This window comes from Pseudorasbora parva, chromosome 2, assembly GCF_024679245.1.
Source record: "Pseudorasbora parva isolate DD20220531a chromosome 2, ASM2467924v1, whole genome shotgun sequence".
NCBI classification, from domain to species: Eukaryota; Metazoa; Chordata; class Actinopteri; order Cypriniformes; family Gobionidae; genus Pseudorasbora; species Pseudorasbora parva.
The window spans coordinates 62,343,950-62,368,959 of record NC_090173.1 but is presented as its reverse complement, the minus strand read 5'-3'; the positions used below and the strand labels follow the sequence as shown (position 1 = coordinate 62,368,959).

Here is a 25,010-nt window from a genome sequence, read left to right as displayed (position 1 = left end):
CACATTTTCAGCGACTGTGTGCAGAGGAACTGAAACTCTGTCTGTTTGGACTCGCAACTGAAAAAAATGCATTAACCTATGCCTACCAATCTCTTCATTGAAAAAGAAGCTCTCTAATTCAGTGACATTCCACAATTTATACAGACACTTCATATTTATTTATATAATAGATGTTCTGTTGGCTTCTTTGAAGCGTTATGACTCATGAGGCCGTACCTGCAAATGGGAAGCCTGTTTGCGGCGAGCAGCAGTTGCGCTGATCGGGTGCGACGCCTCCTTCCGCAACTCCTCGTTAGTATAGTGGACAGTATCTCCGCCTGTCACGTGGAAGACCGGGGTTCGATTCCCCGACGGGGAGGTCTAATTCTTTACTGCTGCCCAAAGACCCATTCAAAAGTTATTGCTCCAGCTACAAGTGACACAAAGAGTTGGCCAGGGCCCCGGGAGACATTTTTGAGCAAAAGAATTGCGTTGGCCGGGAATCGAACCCGGGTCAACTGCTTGGAAGGCAGCTATGCTCACCACTATACCACCAACGCAGGCATTTTGCTTGTTTGCTGAACGCCACCTTAGGCAGTCAATGCTCCCAACACATTTTCAGCGACTGTGTGCAGAGGAACTGAAACTCTCTCTGTTTGGACTCGCAACTGAAAAAAATGCAATAACCTATGGACTCTACCTACCAATCTCTTCATTGAAAAACAAGCTCTCTAATTCAGTGACATTCCACAATTTATACAGACACTTCATATTTATTTATATAATAGATGTTCTGTTGGCTTCTTTGAAGCGATCTGACTCATGAGGCCGTACCTGCAAATGGGAAGGATGTTTGCGGCGAGCAGCAGTTGCGCTGATCGGGAGCGACGCCAGCCTTCTGCAACTCCTCGTTAGTATAGTGGACAGTATCTCCGCCTGTCACGCGTAAGACCGGGGTTCGATTCCCCGGCGGGGAGGTCTAGTCCTTTACTGCTGCCCAAAGACCCATTCAAAAGTTATTGCTCCATTTACAAGTGACACAAAGAGCTGGCCAGGGGCCCCGGGAGACAGTTTTGAGCAAAAGAATTGCGTTGGCCGGGAATCGAACCCGGGTCAACTGCTTGGAAGGCAGCTATGCTCACCACTATACCACCAACGCAGGCATTTTGCTTGTTTGCTGAACGCCACCTTAGGCGGTCAATGCTCCCAACACATTTTCAGCGACTGTGTGCAGAGGAACTGAAACTCTGTCTGTTTGGACTCGCAACTGAAAAAAATGCATTAACCTATGGACTCTACCTACCAATCTCTTCATTGAAAAAGAAGCTCTCTAATTCAGTGACATTCCACAATTTATACAGACACTTCATATTTATTTATATAATAGATGTTCTGTTGGCTTCTTTGAAGCGTTATGACTCATGAGGCCGTACCTGCAAATGGGAAGCCTGTTTGCGGCGAGCAGCAGTTGCGCTGATCGGGTGCGACGCCTCCTTCCGCAACTCCTCGTTAGTATAGTGGACAGTATCTCCGCCTGTCACGTGGAAGACCGGGGTTCGATTCCCCGACGGGGAGGTCTAATTCTTTACTGCTGCCCAAAGACCCATTCAAAAGTTATTGCTCCAGCTACAAGTGACACAAAGAGCTGGCCAGGGTCCCGGAAGACATTTTTGAGCAAAAGAATTGCGTTGGCCGGGAATCGAACCCGGGTCAACTGCTTGGAAGGCAGCTATGCTCACCACTATACCACCAACGCAGGCATTTTGCTTGTTTGCTGAACGCCACCTTACGCGGTCAATGCTCCCAACACATTATCAGTGACTGTGTGCAGAGGAACTGAAACTCTGTTTGTTTGGACCAGCAACTGAAAAAAATGCATTAACCTATGGACCTGACCTACCAATCTCTTCATTGAAAAACAAGCTCTCTAATTCAGTGACATTCCTCAATTTATACAGACACTTTATATTTAATTATATTTTACATGTTCTGTTGGCTTCTCTTTGCTTCTGTGAAGCGATATGACTCATGAGGCCGTACCTGCAAATGGGAAGCCTGTTTGCGGCGAGCAGCAGTTGCGCTGATCGGGTGCGACGCCAGCCTTCCGCAACTCCTCGTTAGTATAGTGGACAGTATCTCCGCCTGTCACGCGGAAGACCGGGGTTCGATTCCCCGACGGGGAGGTCTAATTCTTTACTGCTGCCCAAAGACCCATTCAAAAGTTATTGCTCCAGCTACAAGTGACACAAAGAGTTGGCCAGGGCCCCGGGAGACATTTTTGAGCAAAAGAATTGCGTTGGCCGGGAATCGAACCCGGGTCAACTGCTTGGAAAGCAGCTATGCTCACCACTATACCACCAACGCAGGCATTTTGCTTGTTTGCTGAACGCCACCTTAGGCGGTCAATGCTCCCAACACATTTTCAGCGACTGTGTGCAGAGGAACTGAAACTCTGTCTGTTTGGACTCGCAACTGAAAAAAATGCATTAACCTATGGACTCTACCTACCAATCTCTTCATTGAAAAACAAGCTCTCTAATTCAGTGACATTCCACAATTTATAAAGACACTTCATATTTATTTATATAATAGATGTTCTGTTGGCTTCTTTGAAGCGATATGACTCATGAGGCCGTACCTGCAAATGGGAAGGATGTTTGCGGCGAGCAGCAGTTGCGCTGATCGGGTGCGACGCCAGCCTTCTGCAACTCCTCGTTAGTATAGTGGACAGTATCTCCGCCTGTCACGCGGAAGACCGGGGTTCGATTCCCCGACGGGGAGGTCTAGTCCTTTACTGCTGCCCAAAGACCCATTCAAAAGTTATTGCTCCATTTACAAGTGACACAAAGAGCTGGCCAGGGGCCCCGGGAGACAGTTTTGAGCAAAAGAATTGCGTTGGCCGGGAATCGAACCCGGGTCAACTGCTTGGAAGGCAGCTATGCTCACCACTATACCACCAACGCAGGCATTTTGCTTGTTTGCTGAACGCCACCTTACGCGGTCAATGCTCCCAACACATTTTCAGCGACTGTGTGCAGAGGAACTGAAACTCTGTCTGTTTGGACTCGCAACTGAAAAAAATGCATTAACCTATGGACTCTACCTACCAATCTCTTCATTGAAAAAGAAGCTCTCTAATTCAGTGACATTCCACAATTTATACAGACACTTCATATTTATTTATATAATAGATGTTCTGTTGGCTTCTTTGAAGCGATATGACTCATGAGGCCGTACCTGCAAATGGGAAGGATGTTTGCGGCGAGCAGCAGTTGCGCTGATCGGGTGCGACGCCAGCCTTCTGCAACTCCTCGTTAGTATAGTGGACAGTATCTCCGCCTGTCACGCGGAAGACCGGGGTTCGATTCCCCGACGGGGAGGTCTAGTCCTTTACTGCTGCCCAAAGACCCATTCAAAAGTTATTGCTCCATTTACTAGTGACACAAAGTGCTGGCCAGGGGCCCCGGGAGACAGTTTTGAGCAAAAGAATTGCGTTGGCCGGGAATCGAACCCGGGTCAACTGCTTGGAAGGCAGCTATGCTCACCACTATACCACCAACGCAGGCATTTTGCTTGTTTGCTGAACGCCACCTTAGGCGGTCAATGCTCCCAACACATTTTCAGTGACTGTGTGCAGAGGAACTGAAACTCTGTCTGTTTGGACCAGCAACTGAAAAAAATGCATTAACCTATGGACCTGACCTACCAATCTCTTCATTGAAAAACAAGCTCTCTAATTCAGTGACATTCCTCAATTTATACAGACACTTTATATTTATTTATATAATAGATGTTCTGTTGGCTTCTTTGAAGCGATATGACTCATGAGGCCGTACCTGCAAATGGGAAGCCTGTTTGCGGCGAGCAGCAGTTGCGCTGATCGGGTGCAACGCCTCCTTCCACAACTCCTCGTTAGTATAGTGGACAGTATCTCCGCCTGTCACGTGGAAGACCGGGGTTCGATTCCCCGACGGGGAGGTCTAATTCTTTACTGCTGCCCAAAGACCCATTCAAAAGTTATTGCTCCAGCTACAAGTGACACAAAGAGCTGGCCAGGGTCCCGGGAGACATTTTTGAGCAAAAGAATTGCGTTGGCCGGGAATCGAACCCGGGTCAACTGCTTGGAAGGCAGCTATGCTCACCACTATACCACCAACGCAGGCATTTTGCTTGTTTGCTGAACGCCACCTTACGCGGTCAATGCTCCCAACACATTATCAGTGACTGTGTGCAGAGGAACTGAAACTCTGTCTGTTTGGACCAGCAACTGAAAAAAATGCATTAACCTATGGACCTGACCTACCAATCTCTTCATTGAAAAACAAGCTCTCTAATTCAGTGACATTCCTCAATTTATACAGACACTTTATATTTATTTATATAATAGATGTTCTGTTGGCTTCTTTGAAGCGATATGACTCATGAGGCCGTACCTGCAAATGGGAAGGATGTTTGCGGCGAGCAGCAGTTGCGCTGATCGGGTGCGACGCCAGCCTTCTGCAACTCCTCGTTAGTATAGTGGACAGTATCTCCGCCTGTCACGCGGAAGACCGGGGTTCGATTCCCCGACGGGGAGGTCTAGTCCTTTACTGCTGCCCAAAGACCCATTCAAAAGTTATTGCTCCATTTACAAGTGACACAAAGAGCTGGCCAGGGGCCCCGGGCGACAGTTTTGAGCAAAAGAATTGCGTTGGCCGGGAATCGAACCCGGGTCAACTGCTTGGAAGGCAGCTATGCTCACCACTATACCACCAACGCAGGGATTTTGCTTGTTTGCTGAACGCCACCTTAGGCGGTCAATGCTCCCAACACATTTTCAGCGACTGTGTGCAGAGGAACTGAAACTCTGTCTGTTTGGACTCGCAACTGAAAAAAATGCATTAACCTATGGACTCTACCTACCAATCTCTTTATTGAAAAACAAGCTCTCAAATTCAGTGACATTCCACAATTTATACAGACACTTCATATTTATTTATATAATAGATGTTCTGTTGGCTTCTTTGAAGCGATATGACTCATGAGGCCGTACCTGCAAATGGGAAGGATGTTTGCGGCGAGCAGCAGTTGCGCTGATCGGGTGCGACGCCAGCCTTCTGCAACTCCTCGTTAGTATAGTGGACAGTATCTCCGCCTGTCACGCGGAAGACCGGGGTTCGATTCCCTGACGGGGAGGTCTAGTCCTTTACTGCTGCCCAAAGACCCATTCAAAAGTTATTGCTCCATTTACAAGTGACACAAAGAGCTGGCCAGGGGCCCCGGGAGACAGTTTTGAGCAAAAGAATTGCGTTGGCCGGGAATCGAACCCGGGTCAACTGCTTGGAAGGCAGCTATGCTCACCACTATACCACCAACGCAGGCATTTTGCTTGTTTGCTGAACGCCACCTTACGCGGTCAATGCTCCCAACACATTTTCAGCGACTGTGTGCAGAGGAACTGAAACTCTGTCTGTTTGGACTCGCAACTGAAAAAAATGCATTAACCTATGGACTCTACCTACCAATCTCTTCATTGAAAAAGAAGCTCTCTAATTCAGTGACATTCCACAATTTATACAGACACTTCATATTTATTTATATAATAGATGTTCTGTTGGCTTCTTTGAAGCGATATGACTCATGAGGCCGTACCTGCAAATGGGAAGGATGTTTGCGGCGAGCAGCAGTTGCGCTGATCGGGTGCGACGCCAGCCTTCTGCAACTCCTCGTTAGTATAGTGGACAGTATCTCCGCCTGTCACGCGGAAGACCGGGGTTCGATTCCCCGACGGGGAGGTCTAGTCCTTTACTGCTGCCCAAAGACCCATTCAAAAGTTATTGCTCCATTTACTAGTGACACAAAGTGCTGGCCAGGGGCCCCGGGAGACAGTTTTGAGCAAAAGAATTGCGTTGGCCGGGAATCGAACCCGGGTCAACTGCTTGGAAGGCAGCTATGCTCACCACTATACCACCAACGCAGGCATTTTGCTTGTTTGCTGAACGCCACCTTAGGCGGTCAATGCTCCCAACACATTTTCAGCGACTGTGTGCAGAGGAACTGAAACTCTGTCTGTTTGGACTCGCAACTGAAAAAAATGCATTAACCTATGGACTCTACCTACCAATCTCTTCATTGAAAAAGAAGCTCTCTAATTCAGTGACATTCCACAATTTATACAGACACTTCATATTTATTTATATAATAGATGTTCTGTTGGCTTCTTTAAAGCGATATGACTCATGAGGCCGTACCTGCAAATGGGAAGCCTGTTTGCGGCGAGCAGCAGTTGCGCTGATCGGGTGCGACGCCTCCTTCCACAACTTCTCGTTAGTATAGTGGACAGTATCTCCGCCTGTCACGTGGAAGACCGGGGTTCGATTCCCCGACGGGGAGGTCTAATTCTTTACTGCTGCCCAAAGACCCATTCAAAAGTTATTGCTCCAGCTACAAGTGACACAAAGAGCTGGCCAGGGTCCCGGGAGACATTTTTGAGCAAAAGAATTGCGTTGGCCGGGAATCGAACCCGGGTCAACTGCTTGGAAGGCAGCTATGCTCACCACTATACCACCAACGCAGGCATTTTGCTTGTTGGCTGAACGCCACCTTACGCGGTCAATGCTCCCAACACATTATCAGTGACTGTGTGCAGAGGAACTGAAACTCTGTCTGTTTGGACCAGCAACTGAAAAAAATGCATTAACCTATGGACCTGACCTACCAATCTCTTCATTGAAAAACAAGCTCTCTAATTCAGTGACATTCCTCAATTTATACAGACACTTCATATTTATTTATATAATAGATGTTCTGTTGGCTTCTTTGAAGCGATATGACTCATGAGGCCGTACCTGCAAATGGGAAGCCTGTTTGCGGCGAGCAGCAGTTGCGCTGATCGGGTGCAACGCCTCCTTCCACAACTCCTCGTTAGTATAGTGGACAGTATCTCCGCCTGTCACGTGGAAGACCGGGGTTCGATTCCCCGACGGGGAGGTCTAATTCTTTACTGCTGCCCAAAGACCCATTCAAAAGTTATTGCTCCAGCTACAAGTGACACAAAGAGCTGGCCAGGGTCCCGGGAGACATTTTTGAGCAAAAGAATTGCGTTGGCCGGGAATCGAACCCGGGTCAACTGCTTGGAAGGCAGCTATGCTCACCACTATACCACCAACGCAGGCATTTTGCTTGTTTGCTGAACGCCACCTTACGCGGTCAATGCTCCCAACACATTATCAGTGACTGTGTGCAGAGGAACTGAAACTCTGTCTGTTTGGACCAGCAACTGAAAAAAATGCATTAACCTATGGACCTGACCTACCAATCTCTTCATTGAAAAACAAGCTCTCTAATTCAGTGACATTCCTCAATTTATACAGACACTTTATATTTAATTATATTTTACATGTTCTGTTGGCTTCTCTTTGCTTCTGTGAAGCGATATGACTCATGAGGCCGTACCTGCAAATGGGAAGGATGTTTGCGGCGAGCAGCAGTTGCGCTGATCGGGTGCGACGCCAGCCTTCTGCAACTCCTCGTTAGTATAGTGGACAGTATCTCCGCCTGTCACGCGGAAGACCGGGGTTCGATTCCCCGACGGGGAGGTCTAGTCCTTTACTGCTGCCCAAAGACCCATTCAAAAGTTATTGCTCCATTTACAAGTGACACAAAGAGCTGGCCAGGGGCCCCGGGCGACAGTTTTGAGCAAAAGAATTGCGTTGGCCGGGAATCGAACCCGGGTCAACTGCTTGGAAGGCAGCTATGCTCACCACTATACCACCAACGCAGGGATTTTGCTTGTTTGCTGAACGCCACCTTAGGCGGTCAATGCTCCCAACACATTTTCAGCGACTGTGTGCAGAGGAACTGAAACTCTGTCTGTTTGGACTCGCAACTGAAAAAAATGCATTAACCTATGGACTCTACCTACCAATCTCTTTATTGAAAAACAAGCTCTCAAATTCAGTGACATTCCACAATTTATACAGACACTTCATATTTATTTATATAATAGATGTTCTGTTGGCTTCTTTGAAGCGATATGACTCATGAGGCCGTACCTGCAAATGGGAAGCCTGTTTGCGGCGAGCAGCAGTTGCGCTGATCGGGTGCGACGCCAGCCTTCTGCAACTCCTCGTTAGTATAGTGGACAGTATCTCCGCCTGTCACGCGTAAGACCGGGGTTCGATTCCCCGACGGGGAGGTCTAATTCTTTACTGCTGCCCAAAGACCCATTCAAAAGTTATTGCTCCAGCTACAAGTTACACAAAGAGTTGGCCAGGGCCCCGGGAGACATTTTTGAGCAAAAGAATTGCGTTGGCCGGGAATCGAACCCGGGTCAACTGCTTGGAAGGCAGCTATGCTCACCACTATACCACCAACGCAGGCATTTTGCTTGTTTGCTGAACGCCACCTTAGGCGGTCAATGCTCCCAACACATTTTCAGCGACTGTGTCCAGAGGAACTGAAACTCTGTCTGTTTGGACTCGCAACTGAAAAAAATGCATTAACCTATGGACTCTACCTACCAATCTCTTCATTGAAAAACAAGCTCTCTAATTCAGTGACATTCCACAATTTATACAGACACTTCATATTTATTTATATAATAGATGTTCTGTTGGCTTCTTTGAAGCGATATGACTCATGAGGCCGTACCTGCAAATGGGAAGCCTGTTTGCGACGAGCAGCAGTTGCGCTGATCGGGTGCGACGCCTCCTTCCGCAACTCCTCGTTAGTATAGTGGACAGTATCTCCGCCTGTCACGTGGAAGACCGGGGTTCGATTCCCCGACGGGGAGGTCTAATTCTTTACTGCTGCCCAAAGACCCATTCAAAAGTTATTGCTCCAGCTACAAGTGACACAAAGAGCTGGCCAGGGTCCCGGGAGACATTTTTGAGCAAAAGAATTGCGTTGGCCGGGAATCGAACCCGGGTCAACTGCTTGGAAGGCAGCTATGCTCACCACTATACCACCAACGCAGGCATTTTGCTTGTTTGCTGAACGCCACCTTAGGCGGTCAATGCTCCCAACACATTTTCAGCGACTGTGTCCAGAGGAACTGAAACTCTGTCTGTTTGGACTCGCAACTGAAAAAAATGCATTAACCTATGGACTCTACCTACCAATCTCTTCATTGAAAAACAAGCTCTCTAATTCAGTGACATTCCACAATTTATACAGACACTTCATATTTATTTATATAATAGATGTTCTGTTGGCTTCTTTGAAGCGATATGACTCATGAGGTCGTACCTGCAAATGGGAAGGATGTTTGCGGCGAGCAGCAGTTGCGCTGATCGGGTGCGACGCCAGCCTTCTGCAACTCCTCGTTAGTATAGTGGACAGTATCTCCGCCTGTCACGCGGAAGACCGGGGTTCGATTCCCCGACGGGGAGGTCTAGTCCTTTACTGCTGCCCAAAGACCCATTCAAAAGTTATTGCTCCATTTACAAGTGACACAAAGAGCTGGCCAGGGACCCCGGGCGACAGTTTTGAGCAAAAGAATTGTGTTGGCCGGGAATCAAACCCGGGTCAACTGCTTGGAAGGCAGCTATGCTCACCACTATACCACCAACGCAGGCATTTTGCTTGTTTGCTGAACGCCACCTTAGGCGGTCAATGCTCCCAACACATTATCAGCGACTGTGTGCAGAGGAACTGAAACTCTGTCTGTTTGGACTCGCAACTGAAAAAAATGCATTAACCTATGGACTCTACCTACCAATCTCTTCATTGAAAAACAAGCTCTCTAATTCAGTGACATTCCACAATTTATACAGACACTTCATATTTATTTATATAATAGATGTTCTGTTGGCTTCTTTGAAGCGATATGACTCATGAGGCCGTACCTGCAAATGGGAAGCCTGTTTGCGACGAGCAGCAGTTGCGCTGATCGGGTGCAACGCCTCCTTCCGCAACTCCTCGTTAGTATAGTGGACAGTATCTCCGCCTGTCACGTGGAAGACCGGGGTTCGATTCCCCGACGGGGAGGTCTAATTCTTTACTGCTGCCCAAAGACCCATTCAAAAGTTATTGCTCCAGCTACAAGTGACACAAAGAGCTGGCCAGGGTCCCGGGAGACATTTTTGAGCAAAAGAATTGCGTTGGCCGGGAATCGAACCCGGGTCAACTGCTTGGAAGGCAGCTATGCTCACCACTATACCACCAACGCAGGCATTTTGCTTGTTTGCTGAACGCCACCTTACGCGGTCAATGCTCCCAACACATTATCAGTGACTGTGTGCAGAGGAACTGAAACTCTGTCTGTTTGGACCAGCAACTGAAAAAAATGCATTAACCTATGGACCTGACCTACCAATCTCTTCATTGAAAAACAAGCTCCCTAATTCAGTGACATTCCTCAATTTATACAGACACTTTATATTTATTTATATAATAGATGTTCTGTTGGCTTCTTTGAAGCGATATGACTCATGAGGCCGTACCTGCAAATGGGAAGGATGTTTGCGGCGAGCAGCAGTTGCGCTGATCGGGTGCGACGCCAGCCTTCTGCAACTCCTCGTTAGTATAGTGGACAGTATCTCCGCCTGTCACGCGGAAGACCGGGGTTCGATTCCCCGACGGGGAGGTCTAGTCCTTTACTGCTGCCCAAAGACCCATTCAAAAGTTATTGCTCCATTTACAAGTGACACAAAGAGCTGGCCAGGGGCCCCGGGCGACAGTTTTGAGCAAAAGAATTGTGTTGGCTGGGAATCAAACCCGGGTCAACTGCTTGGAAGGCAGCTATGCTCACCACTATACCACCAACGCAGGCATTTTGCTTGTTTGCTGAACGCCACCTTAGGCGGTCAATGCTCCCAACACATTATCAGCGACTGTGTGCAGAGGAACTGAAACTCTGTCTGTTTGGACTCGCAACTGAAAAAAATGCATTAACCTATGGACTCTACCTACCAATCTCTTCATTGAAAAACAAGCTCTCTAATTCAGTGACATTCCACAATTTATACAGACACTTCATATTTATTTATATAATAGATGTTCTGTTGGCTTCTTTGAAGCGATATGACTCATGAGGCCGTACCTGCAAATGGGAAGCCTGTTTGCGACGAGCAGCAGTTGCGCTGATCGGGTGCGACGCCTCCTTCCGCAACTCCTCGTTAGTATAGTGGACAGTATCTCCGCCTGTCACGTGGAAGACCGGGGTTCGATTCCCCGACGGGGAGGTCTAATTCTTTACTGCTGCCCAAAGACCCATTCAAAAGTTATTGCTCCAGCTACAAGTGACACAAAGAGCTGGCCATGGTCCCGGGAGACATTTTTGAGCAAAAGAATTGCGTTGGCCGGGAATCGAACCCGGGTCAACCGCTTGGAAGGCAGCTATGCTCACCACTATACCACCAACGCAGGCATTTTGCTTGTTTGCTGAACGCCACCTTACGCGGTCAATGCTCCCAACACATTATCAGTGACTGTGTGCAGAGGAACTGAAACTCTGTCTGTTTGGACTCGCAACTGAAAAAAATGCATTAACCTATGGACTCTACCTACAAATCTCTTCATTGAAAAACAAGCTCTCTAATTCAGTGACATTCCACAATTTATACAGACACTTCATATTTATTTATATAATAGATGTTCTGTTGGCTTCTTTGAAGCGATATGACTCATGAGGCCGTACCTGCAAATGGGAAGCCTGTTTGCGACGAGCAGCAGTTGCGCTGATCGGGTGCGACGCCTCCTTCCGCAACTCCTCGTTAGTATAGTGGACAGTATCTCCGCCTGTCACGCGGAAGACCGGGGTTCGATTCCCCGACGGGGAGGTCTAGTCCTTTACTGCTGCCCAAAGACCCATTCAAAAGTTATTGCTCCATTTACAAGTGACACAAAGAGCTGGCCAGGGGCCCCGGGCGACAGTTTTGAGCAAAAGAATTGCGTTGGCCGGGAATCGAACCCGGGTCAACTGCTTGGAAGGCAGCTATGCTCACCACTATACCACCAACGCAGGCATTTTGCTTGTTTGCTGAACGCCACCTTACGCGGTCAATGCTCCCAACACATTATCAGTGACTGTGTGCAGAGGAACTGAAACTCTGTCTGTTTGGACCAGCAACTGAAAAAAATGCATTAACCTATGGACCTGACCTACAAATCTCTTCATTGAAAAACAAGCTCTCTAATTCAGTGACATTCCTCAATTTATACAGACACTTTATATTTAATTATATATTACATGTTCTGTTGGCTTCTCTTTGCTTCTGTGAAGCGATATGACTCATGAGGCCGTACCTGCAAATGGGAAGCCTGTTTGCGGCGAGCAGCAGTTGCGCTGATCGGGTGCGACGCCAGCCTTCCGCAACTCCTCGTTAGTATAGTGGACAGTATCTCCGCCTGTCACGCGGAAGACCGGGGTTCGATTCCCCGACGGGGAGGTCTAATTCTTTACTGCTGCCCAAAGACCCGTTCAAAAGTTATTGCTCCATTTACAAGTGACACAAAGAGCTGGCCAGGGGCCCCGGGCGACAGTTTTGAGCAAAAGAATTGCGTTGGCCAGGAATCGAACCCGGGTCAACTGCTTGGAAGGCAGCTATGGTCACCACTATACCACCATCGCAGGCATTTTGCTTGTTTGCTGAACGCCACCTTACGCGGTCAATGCTCCCAACACATTATCAGTGACTGTGTGCAGAGGAACTGAAACTCTGTCTGTTTGGACCAGCAACTGAAAAAAATGCATTAACCTATGGACCTGACCTACAAATCTCTTCATTGAAAAACAAGCTCTCTAATTCAGTGACATTCCTCAATTTATACAGACACTTTATATTTAATTATATATTACATGTTCTGTTGGCTTCTCTTTGCTTCTGTGAAGCGATATGACTCATGAGGCCGTACCTGCAAATGGGAAGCCTGTTTGCGGCGAGCAGCAGTTGCGCTGATCGGGTGCGACGCCAGCCTTCCGCAACTCCTCGTTAGTATAGTGGACAGTATCTCCGCCTGTCACGCGGAAGACCGGGGTTCGATTCCCCGACGGGGAGGTCTAATTCTTTACTGCTGCCCAAAGACCCGTTCAAAAGTTATTGCTCCATTTACAAGTGACACAAAGAGCTGGCCAGGGGCCCCGGGCGACAGTTTTGAGCAAAAGAATTGCGTTGGCCAGGAATCGAACCCGGGTCAACTGCTTGGAAGGCAGCTATGGTCACCACTATACCACCATCGCAGGCATTTTGCTTGTTTGCTGAACGCCACCTTAGGCGGTCAATGCTCCCAAAACATTTTCAGCGACTGTGTGCAGAGGAACTGAAACTCTGTCTGTTTGGACTCGCAACTGAAAAAAATGCATTAACCTATGGACTCTACCTACCAATCTCTTCATTGAAAAAGAAGCTCTCTAATTCAGTGACATTCCACAATTTATACAGACACTTCATATTTATTTATATAATAGATGTTCTGTTGGCTTCTTTGAAGCGATATGACTCATGAGGCCGTACCTGCAATTGGGAAGGATGTTTGCGGCGAGCAGCAGTTGCGCTGATCGGGTGCGACGCCAGCCTTCTGCAACTCCTCGTTAGTATAGTGGACAGTATCTCCGCCTGTCATGCGGAAGACCGGGGTTCGATTCCCCGACGGGGAGGTCTAGTCCTTTACTGCTGCCCAAAGACCCATTCAAAAGTTATTGCTCCATTTACAAGTGACACAAAGAGCTGGCCAGGGGCCCCGGGCGACAGTTTTGAGCAAAAGAATTGCGTTGGTCGGGAATCGAACCCGGGTCAACTGCTTGGAAGGCAGCTATGCTCACCACTATACCACCAACGCAGGCATTTTGCTTGTTTGCTGAACGCCACCTTAGGCGGTCAATGCTCCCAACACATTTTCAGCGACTGTGTGCAGAGGAACTGAAACTCTGTCTGTTTGGACTCGCAACTGAAAAAAATGCATTAACCTATGGACTCTACCTACCAATCTCTTCATTGAAAAACAAGCTCTCTAATTCAGTGACATTCCACAATTTATACAGACACTTCATATTTATTTATATAATAGATGTTCTGTTGGCTTCTTTGAAGCGATATGACTCATGAGGCCGTACCTGCAAATGGGAAGCCTGTTTGCGACGAGCAGCAGTTGCGCTGATCGGGTGCGACGCCTCCTTCCGCAACTCCTCGTTAGTATAGTGGACAGTATCTCCGCCTGTCACGCGGAAGACCGGGGTTCGATTCCCCGACGGGGAGGTCTAGTCCTTTACTGCTGCCCAAAGACCCATTCAAAAGTTATTGCTCCATTTACAAGTGACACAAAGAGCTGGCCAGGGGCCCCGGGCGACAGTTTTGAGCAAAAGAATTGCGTTGGTTGGAATCGAACCCGGGTCAACTTCTTGGAAGGCAGCTATGCTCACCACTATACCACCAACGCAGGCATTTTGCTTGTTTGCTGAACGCCACCTTACGCGGCCAATGCTCCCAACACATTATCAGTGACTGTGTGCAGAGGAACTGAAACTCTGTCTGTTTGGACTCGCAACTGAAAAAAATGCATTAACCTATGGACTCTACCTACCAATCTCTTCATTGAAAAACAAGCTCTCTAATTCAGTGACATTCCACAATTTATACAGACACTTCATATTTATTTATATAATAGATGTTCTGTTGGCTTCTTTGAAGCGATATGACTCATGAGGCCGTACCTGCAAATGGGAAGCCTGTTTGCGGCGAGCAGCAGTTGCGCTGATCGGGTGCGACGCCAGCCTTCTGCAACTCCTCGTTAGTATAGTGGACAGTATCTCCGCCTGTCACGCGGAAGACCGGGGTTCGATTCCCCGACGGGGAGGTCTAGTCCTTTACTGCTGCCCAAAGACCCATTCAAAAGTTATTGCTCCATTTACAAGTGACACAAAGAGCTGGCCAGGGGCCCCGGGCGACAGTTTTGAGCAAAAGAATTGCGTTGGTCGGGAATCGAACACGGGTCAACTTCTTGGAAGGCAGCTATGCTCACCACTATACCACCAACGCAGGCATTTTGCTTGTTTGCCCAACGCCACCTTACGCGGTCAATGCTCCCAACACATTATCAGTGACTGTGTGCAGAGGAACTGAAACTCTGTCTGTTTGGACTCGCAACTGAAAAAAATGCATTAACCTATGGACTCTACCTACCAATCTCTTCATTGAAAAACAAGCTCTCTAATTCAGTGACATTCCTCAATTTATACAGACACTTTATATTTAATTATATATTACATGTTCTGTTGGCTTCTCTTTGCTTCTTTGAAGCGATATGACTCATGAGGCCGTACCTGCAATTGGGAAGGATGTTTGCGGCGAGCAGCAGTTGCGCTGATCGGGTGCGACGCCAGCCTTCTGCAACTCCTCGTTAGTATAGTGGACAGTATCTCCGCCTGTCACGCGGAAGACCGGGGTTCGATTCCCCGACGGGGAGGTCTAGTACTTTACTGCTGCCCAAAGACCCATTCAAAAGTTATTGCTCCATTTACAAGTGACACAAAGAGCTGGCCAGGGGCCCCGGGCGACAGTTTTGAGCAAAAGAATTGCGTTGGTCGGGAATCGAACCCGGGTCAACTGCTTGGAAGGCAGCTATGCTCACCACTATACCACCAACGCAGGCATTTTGCTTGTTTGCTGAACGCCACCTTAGGCGGTCAATGCTCCCAACACATTTTCAGCGACTGTGTGCAGAGGAACTGAAACTCTGTCTGTTTGGACTCGCAACTGAAAAAAATGCATTAACCTATGGACTCTACCTACCAATCTCTTCATTGAAAAACAAGCTCTCTAATTCAGTGACATTCCACAATTTATACAGACACTTCATATTTATTTATATAATAGATGTTCTGTTGGCTTCTTTGAAGCGATATGACTCATGAGGCCGTACCTGCAAATGGGAAGCCTGTTTGCGACGAGCAGCAGTTGCGCTGATCGGGTGCGACGCCTCCTTCCGCAACTCCTCGTTAGTATAGTGGACAGTATCTCCGCCTGTCACGCGGAAGACCGGGGTTCGATTCCCCGACGGGGAGGTCTAATTCTTTACTGCTGCCCAAAGACCCGTTCAAAAGTTATTGCTCCATTTACAAGTGACACAAAGAGCTGGCCAGGGGCCCCGGGCGACAGTTTTGAGCAAAAGAATTGCGTTGGCCAGGAATCGAACCCGGGTCAACTGCTTGGAAGGCAGCTATGGTCACCACTATACCACCATCGCAGGCATTTTGCTTGTTTGCTGAACGCCACCTTAGGCGGTCAATGCTCCCAAAACATTTTCAGCGACTGTGTGCAGAGGAACTGAAACTCTGTCTGTTTGGACTCGCAACTGAAAAAAATGCATTAACCTATGGACTCTACCTACCAATCTCTTCATTGAAAAAGAAGCTCTCTAATTCAGTGACATTCCACAATTTATACAGACACTTCATATTTATTTATATAATAGATGTTCTGTTGGCTTCTTTGAAGCGATATGACTCATGAGGCCGTACCTGCAATTGGGAAGGATGTTTGCGGCGAGCTGCAGTTGCGCTGATCGGGTGCGACGCCAGCCTTCTGCAACTCCTCGTTAGTATAGTGGACAGTATCTCCGCCTGTCACGCGGAAGACCGGGGTTCGATTCCCCGACGGGGAGGTCTAGTCCTTTACTGCTGCCCAAAGACCCATTCAAAAGTTATTGCTCCATTTACAAGTGACACAAAGAGCTGGCCAGGGGCCCCGGGCGACAGTTTTGAGCAAAAGAATTGCGTTGGTCGGGAATCGAACCCGGGTCAACTGCTTGGAAGGCAGCTATGCTCACCACTATACCACCAACGCAGGCATTTTGCTTGTTTGCTGAACGCCACCTTAGGCGGTCAATGCTCCCAACACATTTTCAGCGACTGTGTGCAGAGGAACTGAAACTCTGTCTGTTTGGACTCGCAACTGAAAAAAATGCATTAACCTATGGACTCTACCTACCAATCTCTTCATTGAAAAACAAGCTCTCTAATTCAGTGACATTCCACAATTTATACAGACACTTCATATTTATTTATATAATAGATGTTCTGTTGGCTTCTTTGAAGCGATATGACTCATGAGGCCGTACCTGCAAATGGGAAGCCTGTTTGCGACGAGCAGCAGTTGCGCTGATCGGGTGCGACGCCAGCCTTCTGCAACTCCTCGTTAGTATAGTGGACAATATCTCCGCCTGTCACGCGGAAGACCGGGGTTCGATTCCCCGACGGGGAGGTCTAGTCCTTTACTGCTGCCCAAAGACCCATTCAAAAGTTATTGCTCCATTTACAAGTGACACAAAGAGCTGGCCAGGGGCCCCGGGCGACAGTTTTGAGCAAAAGAATTGCGTTGGTCGGGAATCGAACCCGGGTCAACTTCTTGGAAGGCAGCTATGCTCACCACTATACCACCAACGCAGGCGTTTTGCTTGTTTGCCCAACGCCACCTTACGCGGTCAATGCTCCCAACACATTATCAGTGACTGTGTGCAGAGGAACTGAAACTCTGTCTGTTTGGACTCGCAACTGAAAAAAATGCATTAACCTATGGACTCTACCTACCAATCTCTTCATTGAAAAACAAGCTCTCTAATTCAGTGACATTCCTCAATTTATACAGACACTTTATATTTAATTATATATTACATGTTCTGTTGGCTTCTCTTTGCTTCTTTGAAGCGATATGACTCATGAGGCCGTACCTGCAATTGGGAAGGATGTTTGCGGCGAGCAGCAGTTGCGCTGATCGGGTGCGACGCCAGCCTTCTGCAACTCCTCGTTAGTATAGTGGACAGTATCTCCGCCTGTCACGCGGAAGACCGGGGTTCGATTCCCCGACGGGGAGGTCTAGTACTTTACTGCTGCCCAAAGACCCATTCAAAAGTTATTGCTCCATTTACAAGTGACACAAAGAGCTGGCCAGGGGCCCCGGGCGACAGTTTTGAGCAAAAGAATTGCGTTGGTCGGGAATCGAACCCGGGTCAACTGCTTGGAAGGCAGCTATGCTCACCACTATACCACCAACGCAGGCATTTTGCTTGTTTGCTGAACGCCACCTTAGGCGGTCAATGCTCCCAACACATTTTCAGCGACTGTGTGCAGAGGAACTGAAACTCTGTCTGTTTGGACTCGCAACTGAAAAAAATGCATTAACCTATGGACTCTACCTACCAATCTCTTCATTGAAAAACAAGCTCTCTAATTCAGTGACATTCCACAATTTATACAGACACTTCATATTTATTTATATAATAGATGTTCTGTTGGCTTCTTTGAAGCGATATGACTCATGAGGCCGTACCTGCAAATGGGAAGCCTGTTTGCGACGAGCAGCAGTTGCGCTGATCGGGTGCGACGCCTCCTTCCGCAACTCCTCGTTAGTATAGTGGACAGTATCTCCGCCTGTCACGCGGAAGACCGGGGTTCGATTCCCCGACGGGGAGGTCTAATTCTTTACTGCTGCCCAAAGACCCGTTCAAAAGTTATTGCTCCATTTACAAGTGACACAAAGAGCTGGCCAGGGGCCCCGGGCGACAGTTTTGAGCAAAAGAATTGCGTTGGCCAGGAATCGAACCCGGGTCAACTGCTTGGAAGGCAGCTATGGTCACCACTATACCACCATCGCAGGCATTTTGCTTGTTTGCTGAACGCCACCTTAGGCGGTCAATGCTCCCAAAACATTTTCAGCGACTGTGTGCAGAGGAACTGAAACTCTGTCTGTTTGGACTCGCAACTGAAAAAAATGCATTAACCTATGGACTCTACCTACCAATCTCTTCATTGAAAAAGAAGCTCTCTAATTCAGTGACATTCCACAATTTATACAGACACTTCATATTTATTTATATAATAGATGTTCTGTTGGCTTCTTTGAAGCGATATGACTCATGAGGCCGTACCTGCAATTGGGAAGGATGTTTGCGGCGAGCTGCAGTTGCGCTGATCGGGTGCGACGCCAGCCTTCTGCAACTCCTCGTTAGTATAGTGGACAGTATCTCCGCCTGTCACGCGGAAGACCGGGGTTCGATTCCCCGACGGGGAGGTCTAGTCCTTTACTGCTGCCCAAAGACCCATTCAAAAGTTATTGCTCCATTTACAAGTGACACAAAGAGCTGGCCAGGGGCCCCGGGCGACAGTTTTGAGCAAAAGAATTGCGTTGGTCGGGAATCGAACCCGGGTCAACTGCTTGGAAGGCAGCTATGCTCACCACTATACCACCAACGCAGGCATTTTGCTTGTTTGCTGAACGCCACCTTAGGCGGTCAATGCTCCCAACACATTTTCAGCGACTGTGTGCAGAGGAACTGAAACTCTGTCTGTTTGGACTCGCAACTGAAAAAAATGCATTAACCTATGGACTCTACCTACCAATCTCTTCATTGAAAAACAAGCTCTCTAATTCAGTGACATTCCACAATTTATACAGACACTTCATATTTATTTATATAATAGATGTTCTGTTGGCTTCTTTGAAGCGATATGACTCATGAGGCCGTACCTGCAAATGGGAAGCCTGTTTGCGACGAGCAGCAGTTGCGCTGATCGGGTGCGACGCCAGCCTTCTGCAACTCCTCGTTAGTATAGTGGACAGTATCTCCGCCTGTCACGCGGAAGACCGGGGTTCGATTCCCCGACGGGGAGGTCTAGTCCTTTACTGCTGCCCAAAGACCCATTCAAAAGTTATTGCTCCATTTACAAGTGACACAAAGAGCTGGCCAGGGGCCCCGGGCGACAGTTTTGAGCAAAAGAATTGCGTTGGTCGGGAATCGAACCCGGGTCAACTTCTTGGAAGGCAGCTATGCTCACCACTATACCACCAACGCAGGCGTTTTGCTTGTTTGCCCAACGCCACCTTACGCGGTCAATGCTCCCAACACATTATCAGTGACTGTGTGCAGAGGAACTGAAACTCTGTCTGTTTGGACTCGCAACTGAAAAAAATGCATTAACCTATGGACTCTACCTACCAATCTCTTCATTGAAAAACAAGCTCTCTAATTCAGTGACATTCCTCAATTTATACAGACACTTTATATTTAATTATATATTACATGTTCTGTTGGCTTCTCTTTGCTTCTTTGAAGCGATATGACTCATGAGGCCGTACCTGCAATTGGGAAGGATGTTTGCGGCGAGCAGCAGTTGCGCTGATCGGGTGCGACGCCAGCCTTCTGCAACTCCTCGTTAGTATAGTGGACAGTATCTCCGCCTGTCACGCGGAAGACCGGGGTTCGATTCCCCGACGGGGAGGTCTAGTACTTTACTGCTGCCCAAAGACCCATTCAAAAGTTATTGCTCCATTTACAAGTGACACAAAGAGCTGGCCAGGGGCCCCGGGCGACAGTTTTGAGCAAAAGAATTGCGTTGGTCGGGAATCGAACCCGGGTCAACTGCTTGGAAGGCAGCTATGCTCACCACTATACCACCAACGCAGGCATTTTGCTTGTTTGCTGAACGCCACCTTAGGCGGTCAATGCTCCCAACACATTTTCAGCGACTGTGTGCAGAGGAACTGAAACTCTGTCTGTTTGGACTCGCAACTGAAAAAAATGCATTAACCTATGGACTCTACCTACCAATCTCTTCATTGAAAAACAAGCTCTCTAATTCAGTGACATTCCACAATTTATACAGACACTTCATATTTATTTATATAATAGATGTTCTGTTGGCTTCTTTGAAGCGATATGACTCATGAGGCCGTACCTGCAAATGGGAAGCCTGTTTGCGACGAGCAGCAGTTGCGCTGATCGGGTGCGACGCCTCCTTCCGCAACTCCTCGTTAGTATAGTGGACAGTATCTCCGCCTGTCACGCGGAAGACCGGGGTTCGATTCCCCGACGGGGAGGTCTAGTCCTTTACTGCTGCCCAAAGACCCATTCAAAAGTTATTGCTCCATTTACAAGTGACACAAAGAGCTGGCCAGGGGCCCCGGGCGACAGTTTTGAGCAAAAGAATTGCATTGGCCGGGAATCGAACCCGGGTCAACTGCTTGGAAGGCAGCTATGCTCACCACTATACCACCAACGCAGGCATTTTGCTTGTTTGCTGAACGCCACCTTACGCGGTCAATGCTCCCAACACATTATCAGTGACTGTGTGCAGAGGAACTGAAACTCTGTCTGTTTGGACCAGCAACTGAAAAAAATGCATTAACCTATGGACCTGACCTACAAATCTCTTCATTGAAAAACAAGCTCTCTAATTCAGTGACATTCCTCAATTTATACAGACACTTTATATTTAATTATATATTACATGTTCTGTTGGCTTCTCTTTGCTTCTGTGAAGCGATATGACTCATGAGGCCGTACCTGCAAATGGGAAGCCTGTTTGCGGCGAGCAGCAGTTGCGCTGATCGGGTGCGACGCCAGCCTTCCGCAACTCCTTGTTAGTATAGTGGACAGTATCTCCGCCTGTCACGCGGAAGACCGGGGTTCGATTCCCCGACGGGGAGGTCTAATTCTTTACTGCTGCCCAAAGACCCGTTCAAAAGTTATTGCTCCATTTACAAGTGACACAAAGAGCTGGCCAGGGGCCCCGGGCGACAGTTTTGAGCAAAAGAATTGCGTTGGCCAGGAATCGAACCCGGGTCAACTGCTTGGAAGGCAGCTATGGTCACCACTATACCACCATCGCAGGCATTTTGCTTGTTTGCTGAACGCCACCTTACGCGGTCAATGCTCCCAACACATTATCAGTGACTGTGTGCAGAGGAACTGAAACTCTGTCTGTTTGGACCAGCAACTGAAAAAAATGCATTAACCTATGGACCTGACCTACAAATCTCTTCATTGAAAAACAAGCTCTCTAATTCAGTGACATTCCTCAATTTATACAGACACTTTATATTTAATTATATATTACATGTTCTGTTGGCTTCTCTTTGCTTCTGTGAAGCGATATGACTCATGAGGCCGTACCTGCAAATGGGAAGCCTGTTTGCGGCGAGCAGCAGTTGCGCTGATCGGGTGCGACGCCAGCCTTCCGCAACTCCTCGTTAGTATAGTGGACAGTATCTCCGCCTGTCACGCGGAAGACCGGGGTTCGATTCCCCGACGGGGAGGTCTAATTCTTTACTGCTGCCCAAAGACCCGTTCAAAAGTTATTGCTCCATTTACAAGTGACACAAAGAGCTGGCCAGGGGCCCCGGGCGACAGTTTTGAGCAAAAGAATTGCGTTGGCCAGGAATCGAACCCGGGTCAACTGCTTGGAAGGCAGCTATGGTCACCACTATACCACCATCGCAGGCATTTTGCTTGTTTGCTGAACGCCACCTTAGGCGGTCAATGCTCCCAAAACATTTTCAGCGACTGTGTGCAGAGGAACTGAAACTCTGTCTGTTTGGACTCGCAACTGAAAAAAATGCATTAACCTATGGACTCTACCTACCAATCTCTTCATTGAAAAAGAAGCTCTCTAATTCAGTGACATTCCACAATTTATACAGACACTTCATATTTATTTATATAATAGATGTTCTGTTGGCTTCTTTGAAGCGATATGACTCATAAGGCCGTACCTGCAATTGGGAAGGATGTTTGCGGCGAGCAGCAGTTGCGCTGATCGGGTGCGACGCCAGCCTTCTGCAACTCCTCGTTAGTATAGTGGACAGTATCTCCGCCTGTCATGCGGAAGACCGGGGTTCGATTCCCCGACGGGGAGGTCTAGTCCTTTACTGCTGCCCAAAGACCCATTCAAAAGTTATTGCTCCATTTACAAGTGACACAAAGAGCTGGCCAGGGGCCCCGGGCGACAGTTTTGAGCAAAAGAATTGCGTTGGTCGGGAATCGAACCCGGGTCAACTGCTTGGAAGGCAGCTATGCTCACCACTATACCACCAACGCAGGCATTTTGCTTGTTTGCTGAACGCCACCTTAGGCGGTCAATGCTCCCAACACATTTTCAGCGACTGTGTGCAGAGGAACTGAAACTCTGTCTGTTTGGACTCGCAACTGAAAAAAATGCATTAACCTATGGACTCTACCTACCAATCTCTTCATTGAAAAACAAGCTCTCTAATTCAGTGACATTCCACAATTTATACAGACACTTCATATTTATTTATATAATAGATGTTCTGTTGGCTTCTTTGAAGCGATATGACTCATGAGGCCGTACCTGCAAATGGGAAGCCTGTTTGCGACGAGCAGCAGTTGCGCTGATCGGGTGCGACGCCTCCTTCCGCAACTCCTCGTTAGTATAGTGGACAGTATCTCCGCCTGTCACGCGGAAGACCGGGGTTCGATTCCCCGACGGGGAGGTCTAGTCCTTTACTGCTGCCCAAAGACCCATTCAAAAGTTATTGCTCCATTTACAAGTGACACAAAGAGCTGGCCAGGGGCCCCGGGCGACAGTTTTGAGCAAAAGAATTGCGTTGGTTGGAATCGAACCCGGGTCAACTTCTTGGAAGGCAGCTATGCTCACCACTATACCACCAACGCAGGCATTTTGCTTGTTTGCTGAACGCCACCTTACGCGGCCAATGCTCCCAACACATTATCAGTGACTGTGTGCAGAGGAACTGAAACTCTGTCTGTTTGGACTCGCAACTGAAAAAAATGCATTAACCTATGGACTCTACCTACCAATCTCTTCATTGAAAAACAAGCTCTCTAATTCAGTGACATTCCACAATTTATACAGACACTTCATATTTATTTATATAATAGATGTTCTGTTGGCTTCTTTGAAGCGATATGACTCATGAGGCCGTACCTGCAAATGGGAAGCCTGTTTGCGGCGAGCAGCAGTTGCGCTGATCGGGTGCGACGCCAGCCTTCTGCAACTCCTCGTTAGTATAGTGGACAGTATCTCCGCCTGTCACGCGGAAGACCGGGGTTCGATTCCCCGACGGGGAGGTCTAGTCCTTTACTGCTGCCCAAAGACCCATTCAAAAGTTATTGCTCCATTTACAAGTGACACAAAGAGCTGGCCAGGGGCCCCGGGCGACAGTTTTGAGCAAAAGAATTGCGTTGGTCTGGAATCGAACCCGGGTCAACTTCTTGGAAGGCAGCTATGCTCACCACTATACCACCAACGCAGGCATTTTGCTTGTTTGCCCAACGCCACCTTACGCGGTCAATGCTCCCAACACATTATCAGTGACTGTGTGCAGAGGAACTGAAACTCTGTCTGTTTGGACTCGCAACTGAAAAAAATGCATTAACCTATGGACTCTACCTACCAATCTCTTCATTGAAAAACAAGCTCTCTAATTCAGTGACATTCCTCAATTTATACAGACACTTTATATTTAATTATATATTACATGTTCTGTTGGCTTCTCTTTGCTTCTTTGAAGCGATATGACTCATGAGGCCGTACCTGCAATTGGGAAGGATGTTTGCGGCGAGCAGCAGTTGCGCTGATCGGGTGCGACGCCAGCCTTCTGCAACTCCTCGTTAGTATAGTGGACAGTATCTCCGCCTGTCACGCGGAAGACCGGGGTTCGATTCCCCGACGGGGAGGTCTAGTACTTTACTGCTGCCCAAAGACCCATTCAAAAGTTATTGCTCCATTTACAAGTGACACAAAGAGCTGGCCAGGGGCCCCGGGCGACAGTTTTGAGCAAAAGAATTGCGTTGGTCGGGAATCGAACCCGGGTCAACTGCTTGGAAGGCAGCTATGCTCACCACTATACCACCAACGCAGGCATTTTGCTTGTTTGCTGAACGCCACCTTAGGCGGTCAATGCTCCCAACACATTTTCAGCGACTGTGTGCAGAGGAACTGAAACTCTGTCTGTTTGGACTCGCAACTGAAAAAAATGCATTAACCTATGGACTCTACCTACCAATCTCTTCATTGAAAAACAAGCTCTCTAATTCAGTGACATTCCACAATTTATACAGACACTTCATATTTATTTATATAATAGATGTTCTGTTGGCTTCTTTGAAGCGATATGACTCATGAGGCCGTACCTGCAAATGGGAAGCCTGTTTGCGACGAGCAGCAGTTGCGCTGATCGGGTGCGACGCCTCCTTCCGCAACTCCTCGTTAGTATAGTGGACAGTATCTCCGCCTGTCACGCGGAAGACCGGGGTTCGATTCCCCGACGGGGAGGTCTAGTCCTTTACTGCTG

The 25,010-nt window shown here is 48.1% G+C and overlaps 1 protein-coding gene and 27 non-coding genes across 28 annotated transcripts in view; all 28 read left to right on the top strand.

Annotated features, from left to right (window-relative positions):
* The window catches only part of LOC137049570 (uncharacterized), a 112,718-nt gene that overhangs the window by 12,175 nt on the left and 75,533 nt on the right, over positions 1–25,010 (top strand). The gene's annotated exons all lie outside the window — the stretch shown is intronic.
* On the top strand, positions 2,091–2,162 carry trnad-guc (transfer RNA aspartic acid (anticodon GUC)). Its single transcript has one exon. It is a non-coding gene; the product is annotated as a tRNA-Asp (tRNA).
* Positions 2,689–2,760, top strand: trnad-guc (transfer RNA aspartic acid (anticodon GUC)). Its single transcript has one exon. It is a non-coding gene; the product is annotated as a tRNA-Asp (tRNA).
* trnad-guc (transfer RNA aspartic acid (anticodon GUC)) lies at positions 3,288–3,359 on the top strand. Its single transcript has one exon. It is a non-coding gene; the product is annotated as a tRNA-Asp (tRNA).
* On the top strand, positions 4,484–4,555 carry trnad-guc (transfer RNA aspartic acid (anticodon GUC)). The gene has a single exon. It is a non-coding gene; the product is annotated as a tRNA-Asp (tRNA).
* trnad-guc (transfer RNA aspartic acid (anticodon GUC)) lies at positions 5,682–5,753 on the top strand. The gene has a single exon. It is a non-coding gene; the product is annotated as a tRNA-Asp (tRNA).
* trnad-guc (transfer RNA aspartic acid (anticodon GUC)) lies at positions 7,485–7,556 on the top strand. Its single transcript has one exon. It is a non-coding gene; the product is annotated as a tRNA-Asp (tRNA).
* Positions 9,279–9,350, top strand: trnad-guc (transfer RNA aspartic acid (anticodon GUC)). The gene has a single exon. It is a non-coding gene; the product is annotated as a tRNA-Asp (tRNA).
* On the top strand, positions 10,475–10,546 carry trnad-guc (transfer RNA aspartic acid (anticodon GUC)). Its single transcript has one exon. It is a non-coding gene; the product is annotated as a tRNA-Asp (tRNA).
* trnad-guc (transfer RNA aspartic acid (anticodon GUC)) lies at positions 11,670–11,741 on the top strand. Its single transcript has one exon. It is a non-coding gene; the product is annotated as a tRNA-Asp (tRNA).
* Positions 12,279–12,350, top strand: trnad-guc (transfer RNA aspartic acid (anticodon GUC)). Its single transcript has one exon. It is a non-coding gene; the product is annotated as a tRNA-Asp (tRNA).
* trnad-guc (transfer RNA aspartic acid (anticodon GUC)) lies at positions 12,888–12,959 on the top strand. The gene has a single exon. It is a non-coding gene; the product is annotated as a tRNA-Asp (tRNA).
* On the top strand, positions 14,085–14,156 carry trnad-guc (transfer RNA aspartic acid (anticodon GUC)). The gene has a single exon. It is a non-coding gene; the product is annotated as a tRNA-Asp (tRNA).
* trnad-guc (transfer RNA aspartic acid (anticodon GUC)) lies at positions 14,683–14,754 on the top strand. Its single transcript has one exon. It is a non-coding gene; the product is annotated as a tRNA-Asp (tRNA).
* On the top strand, positions 15,292–15,363 carry trnad-guc (transfer RNA aspartic acid (anticodon GUC)). The gene has a single exon. It is a non-coding gene; the product is annotated as a tRNA-Asp (tRNA).
* Positions 15,890–15,961, top strand: trnad-guc (transfer RNA aspartic acid (anticodon GUC)). The gene has a single exon. It is a non-coding gene; the product is annotated as a tRNA-Asp (tRNA).
* trnad-guc (transfer RNA aspartic acid (anticodon GUC)) lies at positions 16,489–16,560 on the top strand. Its single transcript has one exon. It is a non-coding gene; the product is annotated as a tRNA-Asp (tRNA).
* Positions 17,697–17,768, top strand: trnad-guc (transfer RNA aspartic acid (anticodon GUC)). The gene has a single exon. It is a non-coding gene; the product is annotated as a tRNA-Asp (tRNA).
* On the top strand, positions 18,295–18,366 carry trnad-guc (transfer RNA aspartic acid (anticodon GUC)). The gene has a single exon. It is a non-coding gene; the product is annotated as a tRNA-Asp (tRNA).
* Positions 18,894–18,965, top strand: trnad-guc (transfer RNA aspartic acid (anticodon GUC)). Its single transcript has one exon. It is a non-coding gene; the product is annotated as a tRNA-Asp (tRNA).
* Positions 19,493–19,564, top strand: trnad-guc (transfer RNA aspartic acid (anticodon GUC)). Its single transcript has one exon. It is a non-coding gene; the product is annotated as a tRNA-Asp (tRNA).
* trnad-guc (transfer RNA aspartic acid (anticodon GUC)) lies at positions 20,102–20,173 on the top strand. The gene has a single exon. It is a non-coding gene; the product is annotated as a tRNA-Asp (tRNA).
* trnad-guc (transfer RNA aspartic acid (anticodon GUC)) lies at positions 20,700–20,771 on the top strand. Its single transcript has one exon. It is a non-coding gene; the product is annotated as a tRNA-Asp (tRNA).
* Positions 21,918–21,989, top strand: trnad-guc (transfer RNA aspartic acid (anticodon GUC)). Its single transcript has one exon. It is a non-coding gene; the product is annotated as a tRNA-Asp (tRNA).
* On the top strand, positions 23,115–23,186 carry trnad-guc (transfer RNA aspartic acid (anticodon GUC)). Its single transcript has one exon. It is a non-coding gene; the product is annotated as a tRNA-Asp (tRNA).
* trnad-guc (transfer RNA aspartic acid (anticodon GUC)) lies at positions 23,713–23,784 on the top strand. Its single transcript has one exon. It is a non-coding gene; the product is annotated as a tRNA-Asp (tRNA).
* On the top strand, positions 24,322–24,393 carry trnad-guc (transfer RNA aspartic acid (anticodon GUC)). The gene has a single exon. It is a non-coding gene; the product is annotated as a tRNA-Asp (tRNA).
* On the top strand, positions 24,920–24,991 carry trnad-guc (transfer RNA aspartic acid (anticodon GUC)). Its single transcript has one exon. It is a non-coding gene; the product is annotated as a tRNA-Asp (tRNA).